This window comes from Phacochoerus africanus, chromosome 11, assembly GCF_016906955.1.
Source record: "Phacochoerus africanus isolate WHEZ1 chromosome 11, ROS_Pafr_v1, whole genome shotgun sequence".
NCBI lineage: Eukaryota > Metazoa > Chordata > Mammalia > Artiodactyla > Suidae > Phacochoerus > Phacochoerus africanus.
In genome coordinates, this window is record NC_062554.1 from 57,159,805 (window position 1) to 57,170,605 (window position 10,801).

Sequence of the window (10,801 nt, forward strand, 5' to 3'; positions counted from 1 at the left end):
AAATCTGGTAGGACACAGTCTGAAGCCTGGGTACAGTTTGTTTTGGCCAGTTCTCACATTCTGCCTGCCTGACTGTAAGATGCTGGCTGGGAACCTAACTTGTCACCCTGGTTGGAGGGTTAACCTGCCAAGAAGGCGACCAAACCTTTGCTAACCTTTGGGACAAAAGTTCCTATTTTCTTTTGTGTGTTAAAGTTCACAGTGGATGTTGCTTCTGCCATATGCTGCCCAGTGGCCCCTCCTGAGGTGGGGTGGTGATGGAGGTGGCTGTGGGGTGTGAATTTACTCTGAGGTGGCAAGGTGGAAAGCAGAGCCTTTTGCTGTTTCCTGTCCATCTTTGCACCTGCGATCCAGAAAATCTGTGACAAGAATGGCTCTACGGGCTTCATGAAATCCAAAGTGTTGAGGAAATTTTTGCTTTTTTGCTTGCAGAGTCAGCCCTTTCACTTCTCACCTCACTGAAAACAGATTTGGCAAGAATTTGACACAAACGCCGATGTCCTGAAACACTCTTGGCTTCTGTGACACGACAGCCTCCCTGTGTTCCTTTACCCCTCTGGTTCTCTGGATTCTCTGCCGATTCCTCTGCTTTTCCTAACCTTTAAATGTCAGAATTCCTTTAAACTCTATCATAATCCTCTTCTTGTCTCACTCGACATACTTTCTTCCTGGGGGATCTCATCCATTACTATGGTTTTAAATATCATATATATGTCAACAATGCCAAATTATATATCCAAGTCCACTGCCTCATTCTGAGCATCCAAGGAAAATAACACCACCAAAGGAATATGGGCTCACAAAAATAAACAATCCCTTGTGTTACATAAGGATTAAAAAGAAAGATGCACAATATGGTACATTTTCTAGAGGAATAGTTAATGAGGTGGGACAAGGGATTTAAAATAAGTATAAGCAACATGGATGCAACCAGAGATTCTTATACTAAGTGAATACGTCTGAAAGAGAATGACAAATACCATATGACATCACTTATATGTGCAACCTAAAATATGGCACAAATGAACCTAACAAAAAAGCAGAAACAGACCCACAGACATAGGGAAAAGACCTGTGGTTGCCAAGGGGGAGGGGGGAGGGAGTTTGGGTTAGTAGCACAAACTATTACATTTAGAGTGGATTAGCAGTGAGATCCTTCTGTATAGCACAGGGAACTATATCCAGTCTCTTGGGATGGAACATGATGGAAGACACTATGAGAAAAAGAATGTGTGTGTGTGCTTATACACACACACATATATACTATATTTTGCTGTATAGCAGAAATTGGCACAACATTGTTAATCAACTACACTTTAATAAAATAAATGCTTAAATACATACATAATAAAAAAAGAAAATGTGAAACATCAGTGTGCAGTTGTTAAGAAAAGCCCGAGCCATTTGTGGTTGCTTTCCTGGCAGAGTGGTGAAGGCTGCAGAATCCCCTCCAAGATGGAGGTGGCCTAGGTGCGGCCCCAAGAGAGCCGTGCAACCTCAAACAATGAGATCACCTTGACACCAAAGACCACAGATTGCAGCCCACGACTGGAGAAGCCCCTGCCCACTTTAAGTCAAAACCTCCTCTCTCTCCCCTTGCTGCTGATGCCTCTCCTGAACAAAATAGGTGAGAGTAGGGCTTCCTAAAGTTTGCACCCTGAGGGGAAGGTGAGGACAGGAGAACCAGCAATGGGAGAAGGATTGGCAAGAGAGAAAGAGAATAAGAGCGAGTGTCCTACTTGGACACTGATGAGAAAATATGCCTGTCACTATAAAAATAACATTCGAATTTGACAGAATCTTTTCCTGAGCAATATTGAGATTTTAATCAGTGGATGAGTGTGAGATAACAGAAAATACCTATTTGGGTCTCTTGGTTCCCAGCACAGGACTCCTGAAAAGCCTTGAAACTTCCTAAGTAATAAGAGCATCAGGAGCATTTTCGGTTTTAATGGGGTGACTTTAGGTGGGCTCCTGGTGGAGGCCAGAAAGACCCGACCATGATGAGAAGGGTGACATTTTTAAGCCCACCCACCATCCCCCAGAGAGGGGAGAGGGACTAGAGGTGGGCTGATAAAGCCTCTATAAGAAACCCCCAAAGTGTGGGGTCCAGGAGCTTCCAGGTCGGTGAATAATTCTGCAGTGGGAGAGTGAGGCACCCTAACTCCACAGGGACAGACCTCCTGCGTCAAGACCTTACCTTTGTATCTCCTCTGGCTGTTCATCTGTATCCTTTATCATAGCCTTTCATCAGTTGGCAAACATGTCTCCCTGAGTTCTGTGAGCTGCTCTAGCAAACTAATCAAGCCCAAGGAGGGGGTCCTTGGGACCTCTGACCTATAGAAAGTTTGGTCAGAGGCGCAGGTGACAACCTGCACTTGTGACTGCTATCGGAAGTGTGTTTATGAATGTGTGTGTGTGTGTGTGTGTGTGTGTGTGTGCATGTGTGCATGTGTGCACGTGCGCGCATGTGTGTTGGGTGGTGGAGGGCAGTCTGTGGGACAGAGCCCCAACCTGTGGCACCTGAAGCCATCTCCAGGTAGACAGTGTTAGAATTGAGTTGAATTATAGGACACCCCACTAGTACCAGAGAGAATTTGCTCATAGTGGGGAAGAGCCTCTACCCATTTGGTGGCTGGAAGTGTCAGGAGTGAAGGGTTCTGTGTGAATAGCCAAGGAGACACATGGAGAAACCCACAGTAGGGAAGAACTGGATTTTCCTCCCACACTCAAGAAAGACTGAGTTTTTCCACTTTAACAAGATTATGGAAACAATTAGACTGGACTAAAATTTAAATCCAAATAGATTGGAAAGAAAACGAACTGAGTGCTCTAGGCAGGTTGAGTTTTTTTTTTTTTTTTTTTTGGTCTTTTTGCTATTTCTTTGGGCCGCTCCCGTGGCATATGGAGGTTCCCAGGCTAGGGCTCCAATCGGAGCTGTAGCCACCGGCCTACGCCAGAGCCACAGCAACGCGGGATCCGAGCCGCGTCTGCAACCCACACCACAGCTCACGGCAACGCCGGATCGTTAACCCACTGAGCAAGGGCAGGGACCGAACCCGCAACCTCATGGTTCCTAGTCGGATTCGTTAACCACTGCGCCACGACGGGAACTCCAAGGTTGAGTTTTAAGGCCAAGAAAAATGCGAGTGATTTTGAGAATAAAACGTATTTCATCCTATACCTAACTGAATTGTGAACTCTGAATTTACCAACCAATTATTTGTTGACTGCCACGTGTGTACAAATCTCTACATTAGAGATAGAGCAGTGCATGATTATTTTTGGGGGGGGCAGATCTTTTTTCCCTTTTTAGGGCCACATCTGCGGCATATGTAGGTTCCCAGGCTAGGAGTCTAGTTGGAGCTACAGCTGCTGGCCTACACCACAGCCACAGCAACCTACACCATAGCTCATGGCAATGCCGGATCCTTAACCCACTGAGCAAGGCCAGGGATCGAGCCCTCTTCCTTATGGGTGCTAGGCTGGTTCGTTAACCACTGAGGCACGATGGGAACTCCAGTGCATGATTTTGATAAAAATATTCTCCCTAATGGAGCTTACTTCTGGTAGTAATCAAACCATTTATATATGGTACATACTGAGGAATGGCCATGCCGTACAGCCTGTGTCTCAGTTCTAGAAAAACATAGTTCAATAGAACTCTCTGCAGTGATAGAAAAGTTGTGTATCTGTGTCCAGTAGCCACATGTGGCTGGTATGACTGAGGAACTCTATTAAAGTGTTGTTTAATTTAACACATTTCAATTTAAAGAGCTGCCTGTGTCCAGTGGCTACCGTATTGGACAGAGCAGCTCTAGGGTTTTAATGAAATTGGAAATCAACTTTTTTCCCCCAGCTGTCCAGAATTCTTTCCTTCTTTTTTTTTTAAAATTTAAATTTTATTATTATATTGAAGAATGGTTGACTTACTGTGTTGTGCTAGTTTCAGGTGTCCTGCAAAGTGATTCAGTTATACATATACATATATCTATTCTTATTCTGATTCTTTTTCCTTATAAGTTATTACAGAGTATTGAGTAGAGTTCCCTGGGCTTTACAGTAGGTCCTTGTTGATGATCTATTTAATATATATAGTAGTGTGTATATGTCAACATCAAACTGTATTGTTATTATTATTTGTCTTTTTGTCTTTTAGGGCCACACTCATGACATATGGAGATTCCCAGGCTAGGGGTCCATTTGGAGCTATAGCTGTCGACCTACACTACAGCCATAGCAATGCAGGATCTGAGCCATGTCTTCAACCTACACCACAGTTCATGGCAACGCCAGATCCTTAACCCACTGGGCAAGGCCAGGGATTGAACTGGCATCCTTATAGATGCTAGTTGGGTTTGTTAACCACTGACCCATGATGGGAACTTTTCTTTTTTTTGGTCTCCAAACTGAATTATTATTTTTTAAAAAATTTATTGGAGTGTAGTTGACCTAGAATGTTGTATTCACTTCAAACTCACTTTGCTGTATGCCTGGACAATCAACTTTTATTCAGAGCCTTCTTACTACCTAGGATGCAGAAACCAGTCCATGGGCATTTGAAAAATAAAGCGTGTCCTCTCCCTTCAGAATAAAGAGCTTAGTAAGTATCAACTAGAGATATCCTATTATTTGTGTTATTTAGGACATTGATATCATTACTGATTATACTCAATCGCTTGATGTGTCATGGACTGAGAAGGGTGAAGTACAACTCCCCTTACTTAAAATGTGTTCTGTCGGAGTTCCCATCATGGTGCAGTGGAAACAAATCTGACTAGGAATCATGGGGTTACGGGTTCAAACCCTGGCCTCGCTCAGTGGGTCGAGGATCTGGTGTTGCCCTGAGCTGGGATGTAGGTTGCTGACTCGGCTTGGATCTGGCATTGCTGTGGCTGTGGTGTAGGCCAGCAGCTGTAGCTCCGATTGGACCCCTAGCTTGGGACACTCCATGTGCCACAAGTGTGGCCCTAAAAAGACAAAAGACAAAACAACAACAGCAACAAAATGTGTTCTGTCAATGTCTCTGCTTCCAGAATTCAGTAACTTGTTCTTAGTTGTACTCTGCCTTTCCTATAATTACTGCCTATTTGAAAATAGAGGCTTCAGGAAAATGTCTCAGTTACCATTTTACGCTAATATGAGACATAGAAGGAATGAGATATTCCCCTTTGCCTCACCCCAAGCCACTATGGGGTTCTGGATCTTTAAGGGCTTCTAGCTTTGCTGAAGCATGAGGTCACATATGCAGCAGTAGTTCCTTGAAGACAAAAACACAGCAGCTCTTTAGACTTCACATACATGTTTGATTCTGTCACAGATAAGTGGGGGAAGGTCATGGAGAACTGGAAATAAATATCTGGTAGAACTCTTCAGGAGGTTGGTGGCATCAGGCCAGCATCTCTGTGAATCTCTTGACCTTTACTTCATGTTTGTCATTTCATGGTTAGCAGGTGGCTGCGAGGGATCCAGACATCATGTCCACATTCAAGGGAGGAAGGTATAGGAAAGGGAGGGGAAGACTTTGTCAGGTACATCCATTCCTTTCCCTGAGAAAGCATAATCTTCCCCAGGGACATCCTGCATATGCGTAATTAGCCACCCAGACACTGTGAGCTTTCAGGGAAGATGCAGAAGCAGCATTTAGCCTGACACAGTGATGCCACCAATAAAATCAAAGTTCAACCAGCAAAGAAGGGGGACGTGAACATTGAGCAAGCGACTAAAGTATCTAACACAGTGGGGATTCAATGTATTTTTCTTTATATAATGAACTAGTCTGTAGGATTGAAAAGAAACAAATACTAGCAATAAACCCACGCCTGTCTCAGAATCGCTTTTTTGTTTCAGTGAATAGTGCTGATGGGTTGAGCTCATTTCAGTAGCTGGGTTCTTCCTACCCTAATAGGAGTATTGTTGCAAGAGGCTCTTCAGCTATGTATGCAAATACATCCCGGACAAATCCGAACATCAGTCTGACATACGTGCTTCAACATGGCTCAACCCCTGTGAAAATTATTCAGGTGAAGGATGGTGCCACACAGATATGGAAAAGAGCTGAAATAGTAAAGAAATAAAATGTCAGCAAGCATAATAAATCATGGAGAGACTGCCTGGAGAGACAGGAAGGGGGCCATGTCCTGCAAAAGCTTGTAGGTCCATGGTAAGGATGGAAGGTTTTATTCTAGGGCAACAAGAAGCTGTAGAGGTACTTGCTTCATATAGGGTGCATGCTTGGTTTACGAACATCACTAGTGCAATCATCCATGAGAAACACAATTTAAATGTGTTCAGATATCTTTTGTAAAGTTGAATGAGCAATTTGTCAGTTTCAATGTATTCAATGAATTGCTTTGAAAAGCATCTCCCAGGAGTTCTCTTGAGACTCTGTGGGTTAAGGATCAGGTGTTGTCACTGCAATGGCTCAGGTTGCTGCTGTGCTGAGGGTTCGATCCCTGGCCTGGGAACTTCTGCTTGCTGCAAGTTCAGCCAAAAAAAAAAAGAATACCATCTCCTGTACCTCACACATCCAAGGAGGAAACGCACCTTTGTGCATCAGAAAGGGCTTTCTGTAGACTTTCCTTTTCCCGCTGCCCAGAGCTACAGAGCCCTCTGGTAAGTAAGTATCTCTTTCACAGGTTCTAGTTTCTCTTTTTGTACTCTTAAGTTGTTATGTACGAGCCTTGGGCTACCCAAGTAACTGGACCTAGCACGTCTGTTAAAGAAACCATTGGACATTCCGACTCTTAGAATTGATTAGTTTTGAGTAAGAAAATATTTGGCTCCTGTATGGGTAATAGGGGAGAGGGGGCGAGAGTGAATGGGAAGGTAAGGCATGGGCCATAAGAGTAGCCTAGGTGAGGGATCACGGATGCTTGGGTTGGATTGGTGCTAATGGACACAGAGAGCCGTGGGTGACTTGAGATTTATTTTGGAGGTAAAGTTGAAGTAATGATGGATTCAGTTCAGGAAGGCACACAGAGGGAGTAATCAAGTATAACTTCCACAGTTGGTGAAATAGTGCTGGCAGAGTGCTGGTGGCATATTAGTAGTGCTTCATGCATGAATGAGAAAAAGAGGGTATGATCATCACGGCATGTACAATGCTTTACAGTTTTAAAATATTTAAAATATTTAATATTTAAATATTTACATCCTAGGGTACCGTGGGGCAGGGTTCATTACATTACCTTCTTTGCAAATGTGGAAACGGAGGCTCCTGCTATCATGGTTCTGCTTTTTGTCGGTCTGGAGACTGGTCAGAGACAAAAGACATAATGTGGAAAAGAGAGGGGAGGTAGACAGAGAGGTCAGATGAGTCTTAGAGAAGAGGGAGTTAGAAGAAAGCAAGGCAGTTGTGTGGGTGTGAGGAAGAGAGTTAGCTAGTGTAGCCAGGCTGAGGCTGTGCACTTTGGATGGTGTGGCTGAGGGCAAAGATTGTCTCTCCTTTTTTTTTTTTTTTTTTTTTTTCAGGGCCACACCTGTGACATATGAAGGTTCCCAGGCTAGGGGTTGAATTGGAACCATAGCTGCCAACCTACACCACAGATCACAGCAATGCCAGATCCTTAACTGAGTGAAGCCAGGGATGGAACCCGCGTCCTCCTGGATACTAGTCGGGTTCATTACCGATGAGCCATGATGGGAACTCCTGCTTCTCCCTTTGACATCTTTAAGAGGTGTAAGGAAAAGATTGTTCTCTTGTGGGGGGGCAGTCATAGAGATGTTTGACTGTGGACGTATTCCTGCTTCTATGTGATTCCAGGTAAAGACTGAATTTATTAAGTTTCCAACTTTATCGCCATTCAGCTAATTTTGTTGCCTTGAGCCTACATGTGAAGTGGAACTTGAAAGAAGGCTGATTTGGAAAGCAGTGAGAAAATGGGTGTGACCAATTTTATGTTGACCTTTGTGAAAGACAAGGTTGGGCAGGTCCATTGGATACAGGTTACAGAAGGCCTGGAGAAAAAAAATGTGAATAAAAATCCTTACTAACCAGATTCATGCACGAAGCACTACTAATATGCCACCAGCACTCTGCCAGCACTATTTCACCAACTGTGGAAGTTATACTTGATTACTCCCTCTGTGTGCCTTCCTGAACTGAATCCATCATTACTTCAACTTTACCTCCAAAATAAATCTCAAGTCACCCACGGCTCTCTGTGTCCATTAGCACCAATCCAACCCAAGCATCCGTGATCTCTCACCTAGGCTACTGATGTGACCCATGCTTTACCTTCTCATCCACTAGAGTAATGGAGTAAACACCTTCTCTCACTGAAAAGAATTTTTTAGAAATATAGAAAATTATTAAAATGATAAAAGTAGTCATTGTACCATCATATGGAAAACAACTTGTAGAGTTTTAGGGTATTTCTTCTAGCCTTGGGCATGGATGCCATGTATATATGTGTGTAAAAACTTCAGAATATGATTAATAATTGGAATTATCATATACATAACATTTTACAACCTATTTCAAGTGCTCCGTGAACACTTTCATATTAAATAATCTTTACAAAGTAATTTTTGATGACAGGAAGGTAGTTTATGATATGGAAATACTATGACTTATTTAACCATTTCCTTTTAGACTTTAACTATTCTCCCATTTCCCTAATGAGTCTTCTTATTTTATTTTATTTTATTTGCCACTATAAGTGGCACTAAATCAATACCTGGTAAATTTTCCAGTATTACAATCTTCCCCCCTTTTTTTTTTTTGGTCTTTTTGTGGCTGCACCCATGGCACATGGAGGTTCCCAGGGAAGGAGTTGAATTGGAGCTGTAGCCACCAGCCAATGCCACAGCCACAGCACCTCAGGCTCCGAGCTACGGCTGTGACCTACACCACAGCTCACAGCAACACTGGATCCTTAACCCACTGCACAAGGCCAGGGATTGAATCCGAATCCTCATGGACACCAGTAGGGTTCGTTAACTGCTGAGCTAGGACAGGAACTCCAGAATCTTCCCAAGTTTACTGGTCAGGACACTTGTGCTCTCTTTGGCAGCACATACACTACAGTCGGAACAGTACAGAGATGAGTATGGCTCTTGTGCAAGGATAACGTGCAAAGGAGACTCACGAAACTCTTTGTATTTTTGTATGTCAACTAGATGGTGATCATTTTGCAGTTTATACAAATGTTGAAGCATCATGTTGTATTACTGAAACTAATGTACTGTTGTATGTCACCTATACCTTAATTTAAAGATATCATGGACACCTTTAGCGCTGTTGGTAGATATTGCCACATGGCTTTTGAGGTTGGAACCCCTTTAGAGACCTTTAAGTAAATGACTGTATTTCCTGTTTCATTGCTTCCTCCCTGATACTGGGAATTAACTTAAAACATGAGAAATTTATCTCATGGTTTTAATTTTCATGTCTTTGGTTCCTAGTGAGTTAATTGGCTATTTGTCTTTTCAAAATGGAATTCATGTGTTCAGTTTACCTTTCTCCTCTGTCTCCATCTCTTGGACCCAACACAGAGCGATAATTAAATAAATATTTTTACAATGGGCTGAAAAATCCATATGAACTTCCACCCAGGAACCGATAATGCATAAAGTTTTTGTGGCTCCTTGTCTATCAGTCTTCCCAAATGTAATGATTTCTCCTATGAAATGTAGTATTCAGAGAAAATGTAATTTTTTTCAATTCCCTGTAGTCACAAGAGTCATTCTCTCAGTTACAACTTCTCTCTCTTCAGTTTCACTGTTCTTCATCCATCATTAGTAGGAACTCTAGGATTATGGGAGGGCAGTGTATGGACTGCATATTTATTGAGCTCTAATTGTGTGCCTAAATGAACATGCCAGCCATGCAACTACAAGTGGATGGTCTTAAAAGTAACAATGTGCATAATTAGCTGACAGGAAGACTTGAGCTATTATTTAAGTTCATATATAGCCTTATCTTGTCAAGTGTTAATTTATGCTCTGCTCTTTCCAGAATGATTGAGCTGTTTGGTAGTTTTATTTATGACTCATGCTTAGATCCATTTTCCAGTGCTGATAATGTTGAGATAATGGGAATTTATAGTTCGCTCTGACAAGAGGCCGTAAAACACACGACTGGATGTTTTCTCTATTGCTACGGGCTCAATTTGTATCATAAAGTACTTAATAATTGTTATTAATGAACCTGCTGTGGTTGGTATATAGACACAGCTGGAAATCACATCTGTTATCAGACAGTGGGGTTGAGTAAAGCACAAACACTGCAGGGAACTAATAGCTACAAAAGGAAATGACATCACAGAGCCATAGGAAGTGCCCATAGATGTTAGCCGCACTGAGACAGGAGAGATTTAGGATAGATTCTGGGAGAAGTGACAGAATTTGGCTCTTTAAAAAGTTTTTCTTTTCTTATGGATCCCAAATGCCTTTGATTATGAGCCTGAGTTCCGGAGTCAATCCATATATGAAATATTAGTGAAGTGTTTATCTTAGTTTTTAGATAAAAACAAATAAAAATAGACCACATTCAGCCTACCAACTTACCTTTCCAGGCGTATCTTCTGCTATTCCTCTTGAAACACTCTCCTGTTCCATCCAAGTTGGGTTATTTGCCTTTGTTTTTACAGACCTAAGCTTTCCCGCTTGTGCGCTTTCCCTTATGCTATTACCTCCTTTTGAGCCTGTTTCCCTCAAACTATTTCAAAAGAAAAAGAATTTTTCTTCTTTGACTTTTCTCCCTCCCTCCCTTCCTTCCTTCCTCTGTCTTTCCTTTCTTCCTCCCTTTCTCTTTCCCTCCCTCCCTCCATCCTCTCTGTCCCCATTATCAACTTTC

The 10,801-nt window shown here is 42.5% G+C and overlaps 1 pseudogene; it reads left to right on the forward strand.

Annotated features, from left to right (window-relative positions):
• Positions 1 to 9,001: 9,001 nt before the first annotated feature.
• On the forward strand, positions 9,002 to 9,101 carry LOC125112246 (uncharacterized; annotated as a pseudogene).
• Positions 9,102 to 10,801: the final 1,700 nt, after the last annotated feature.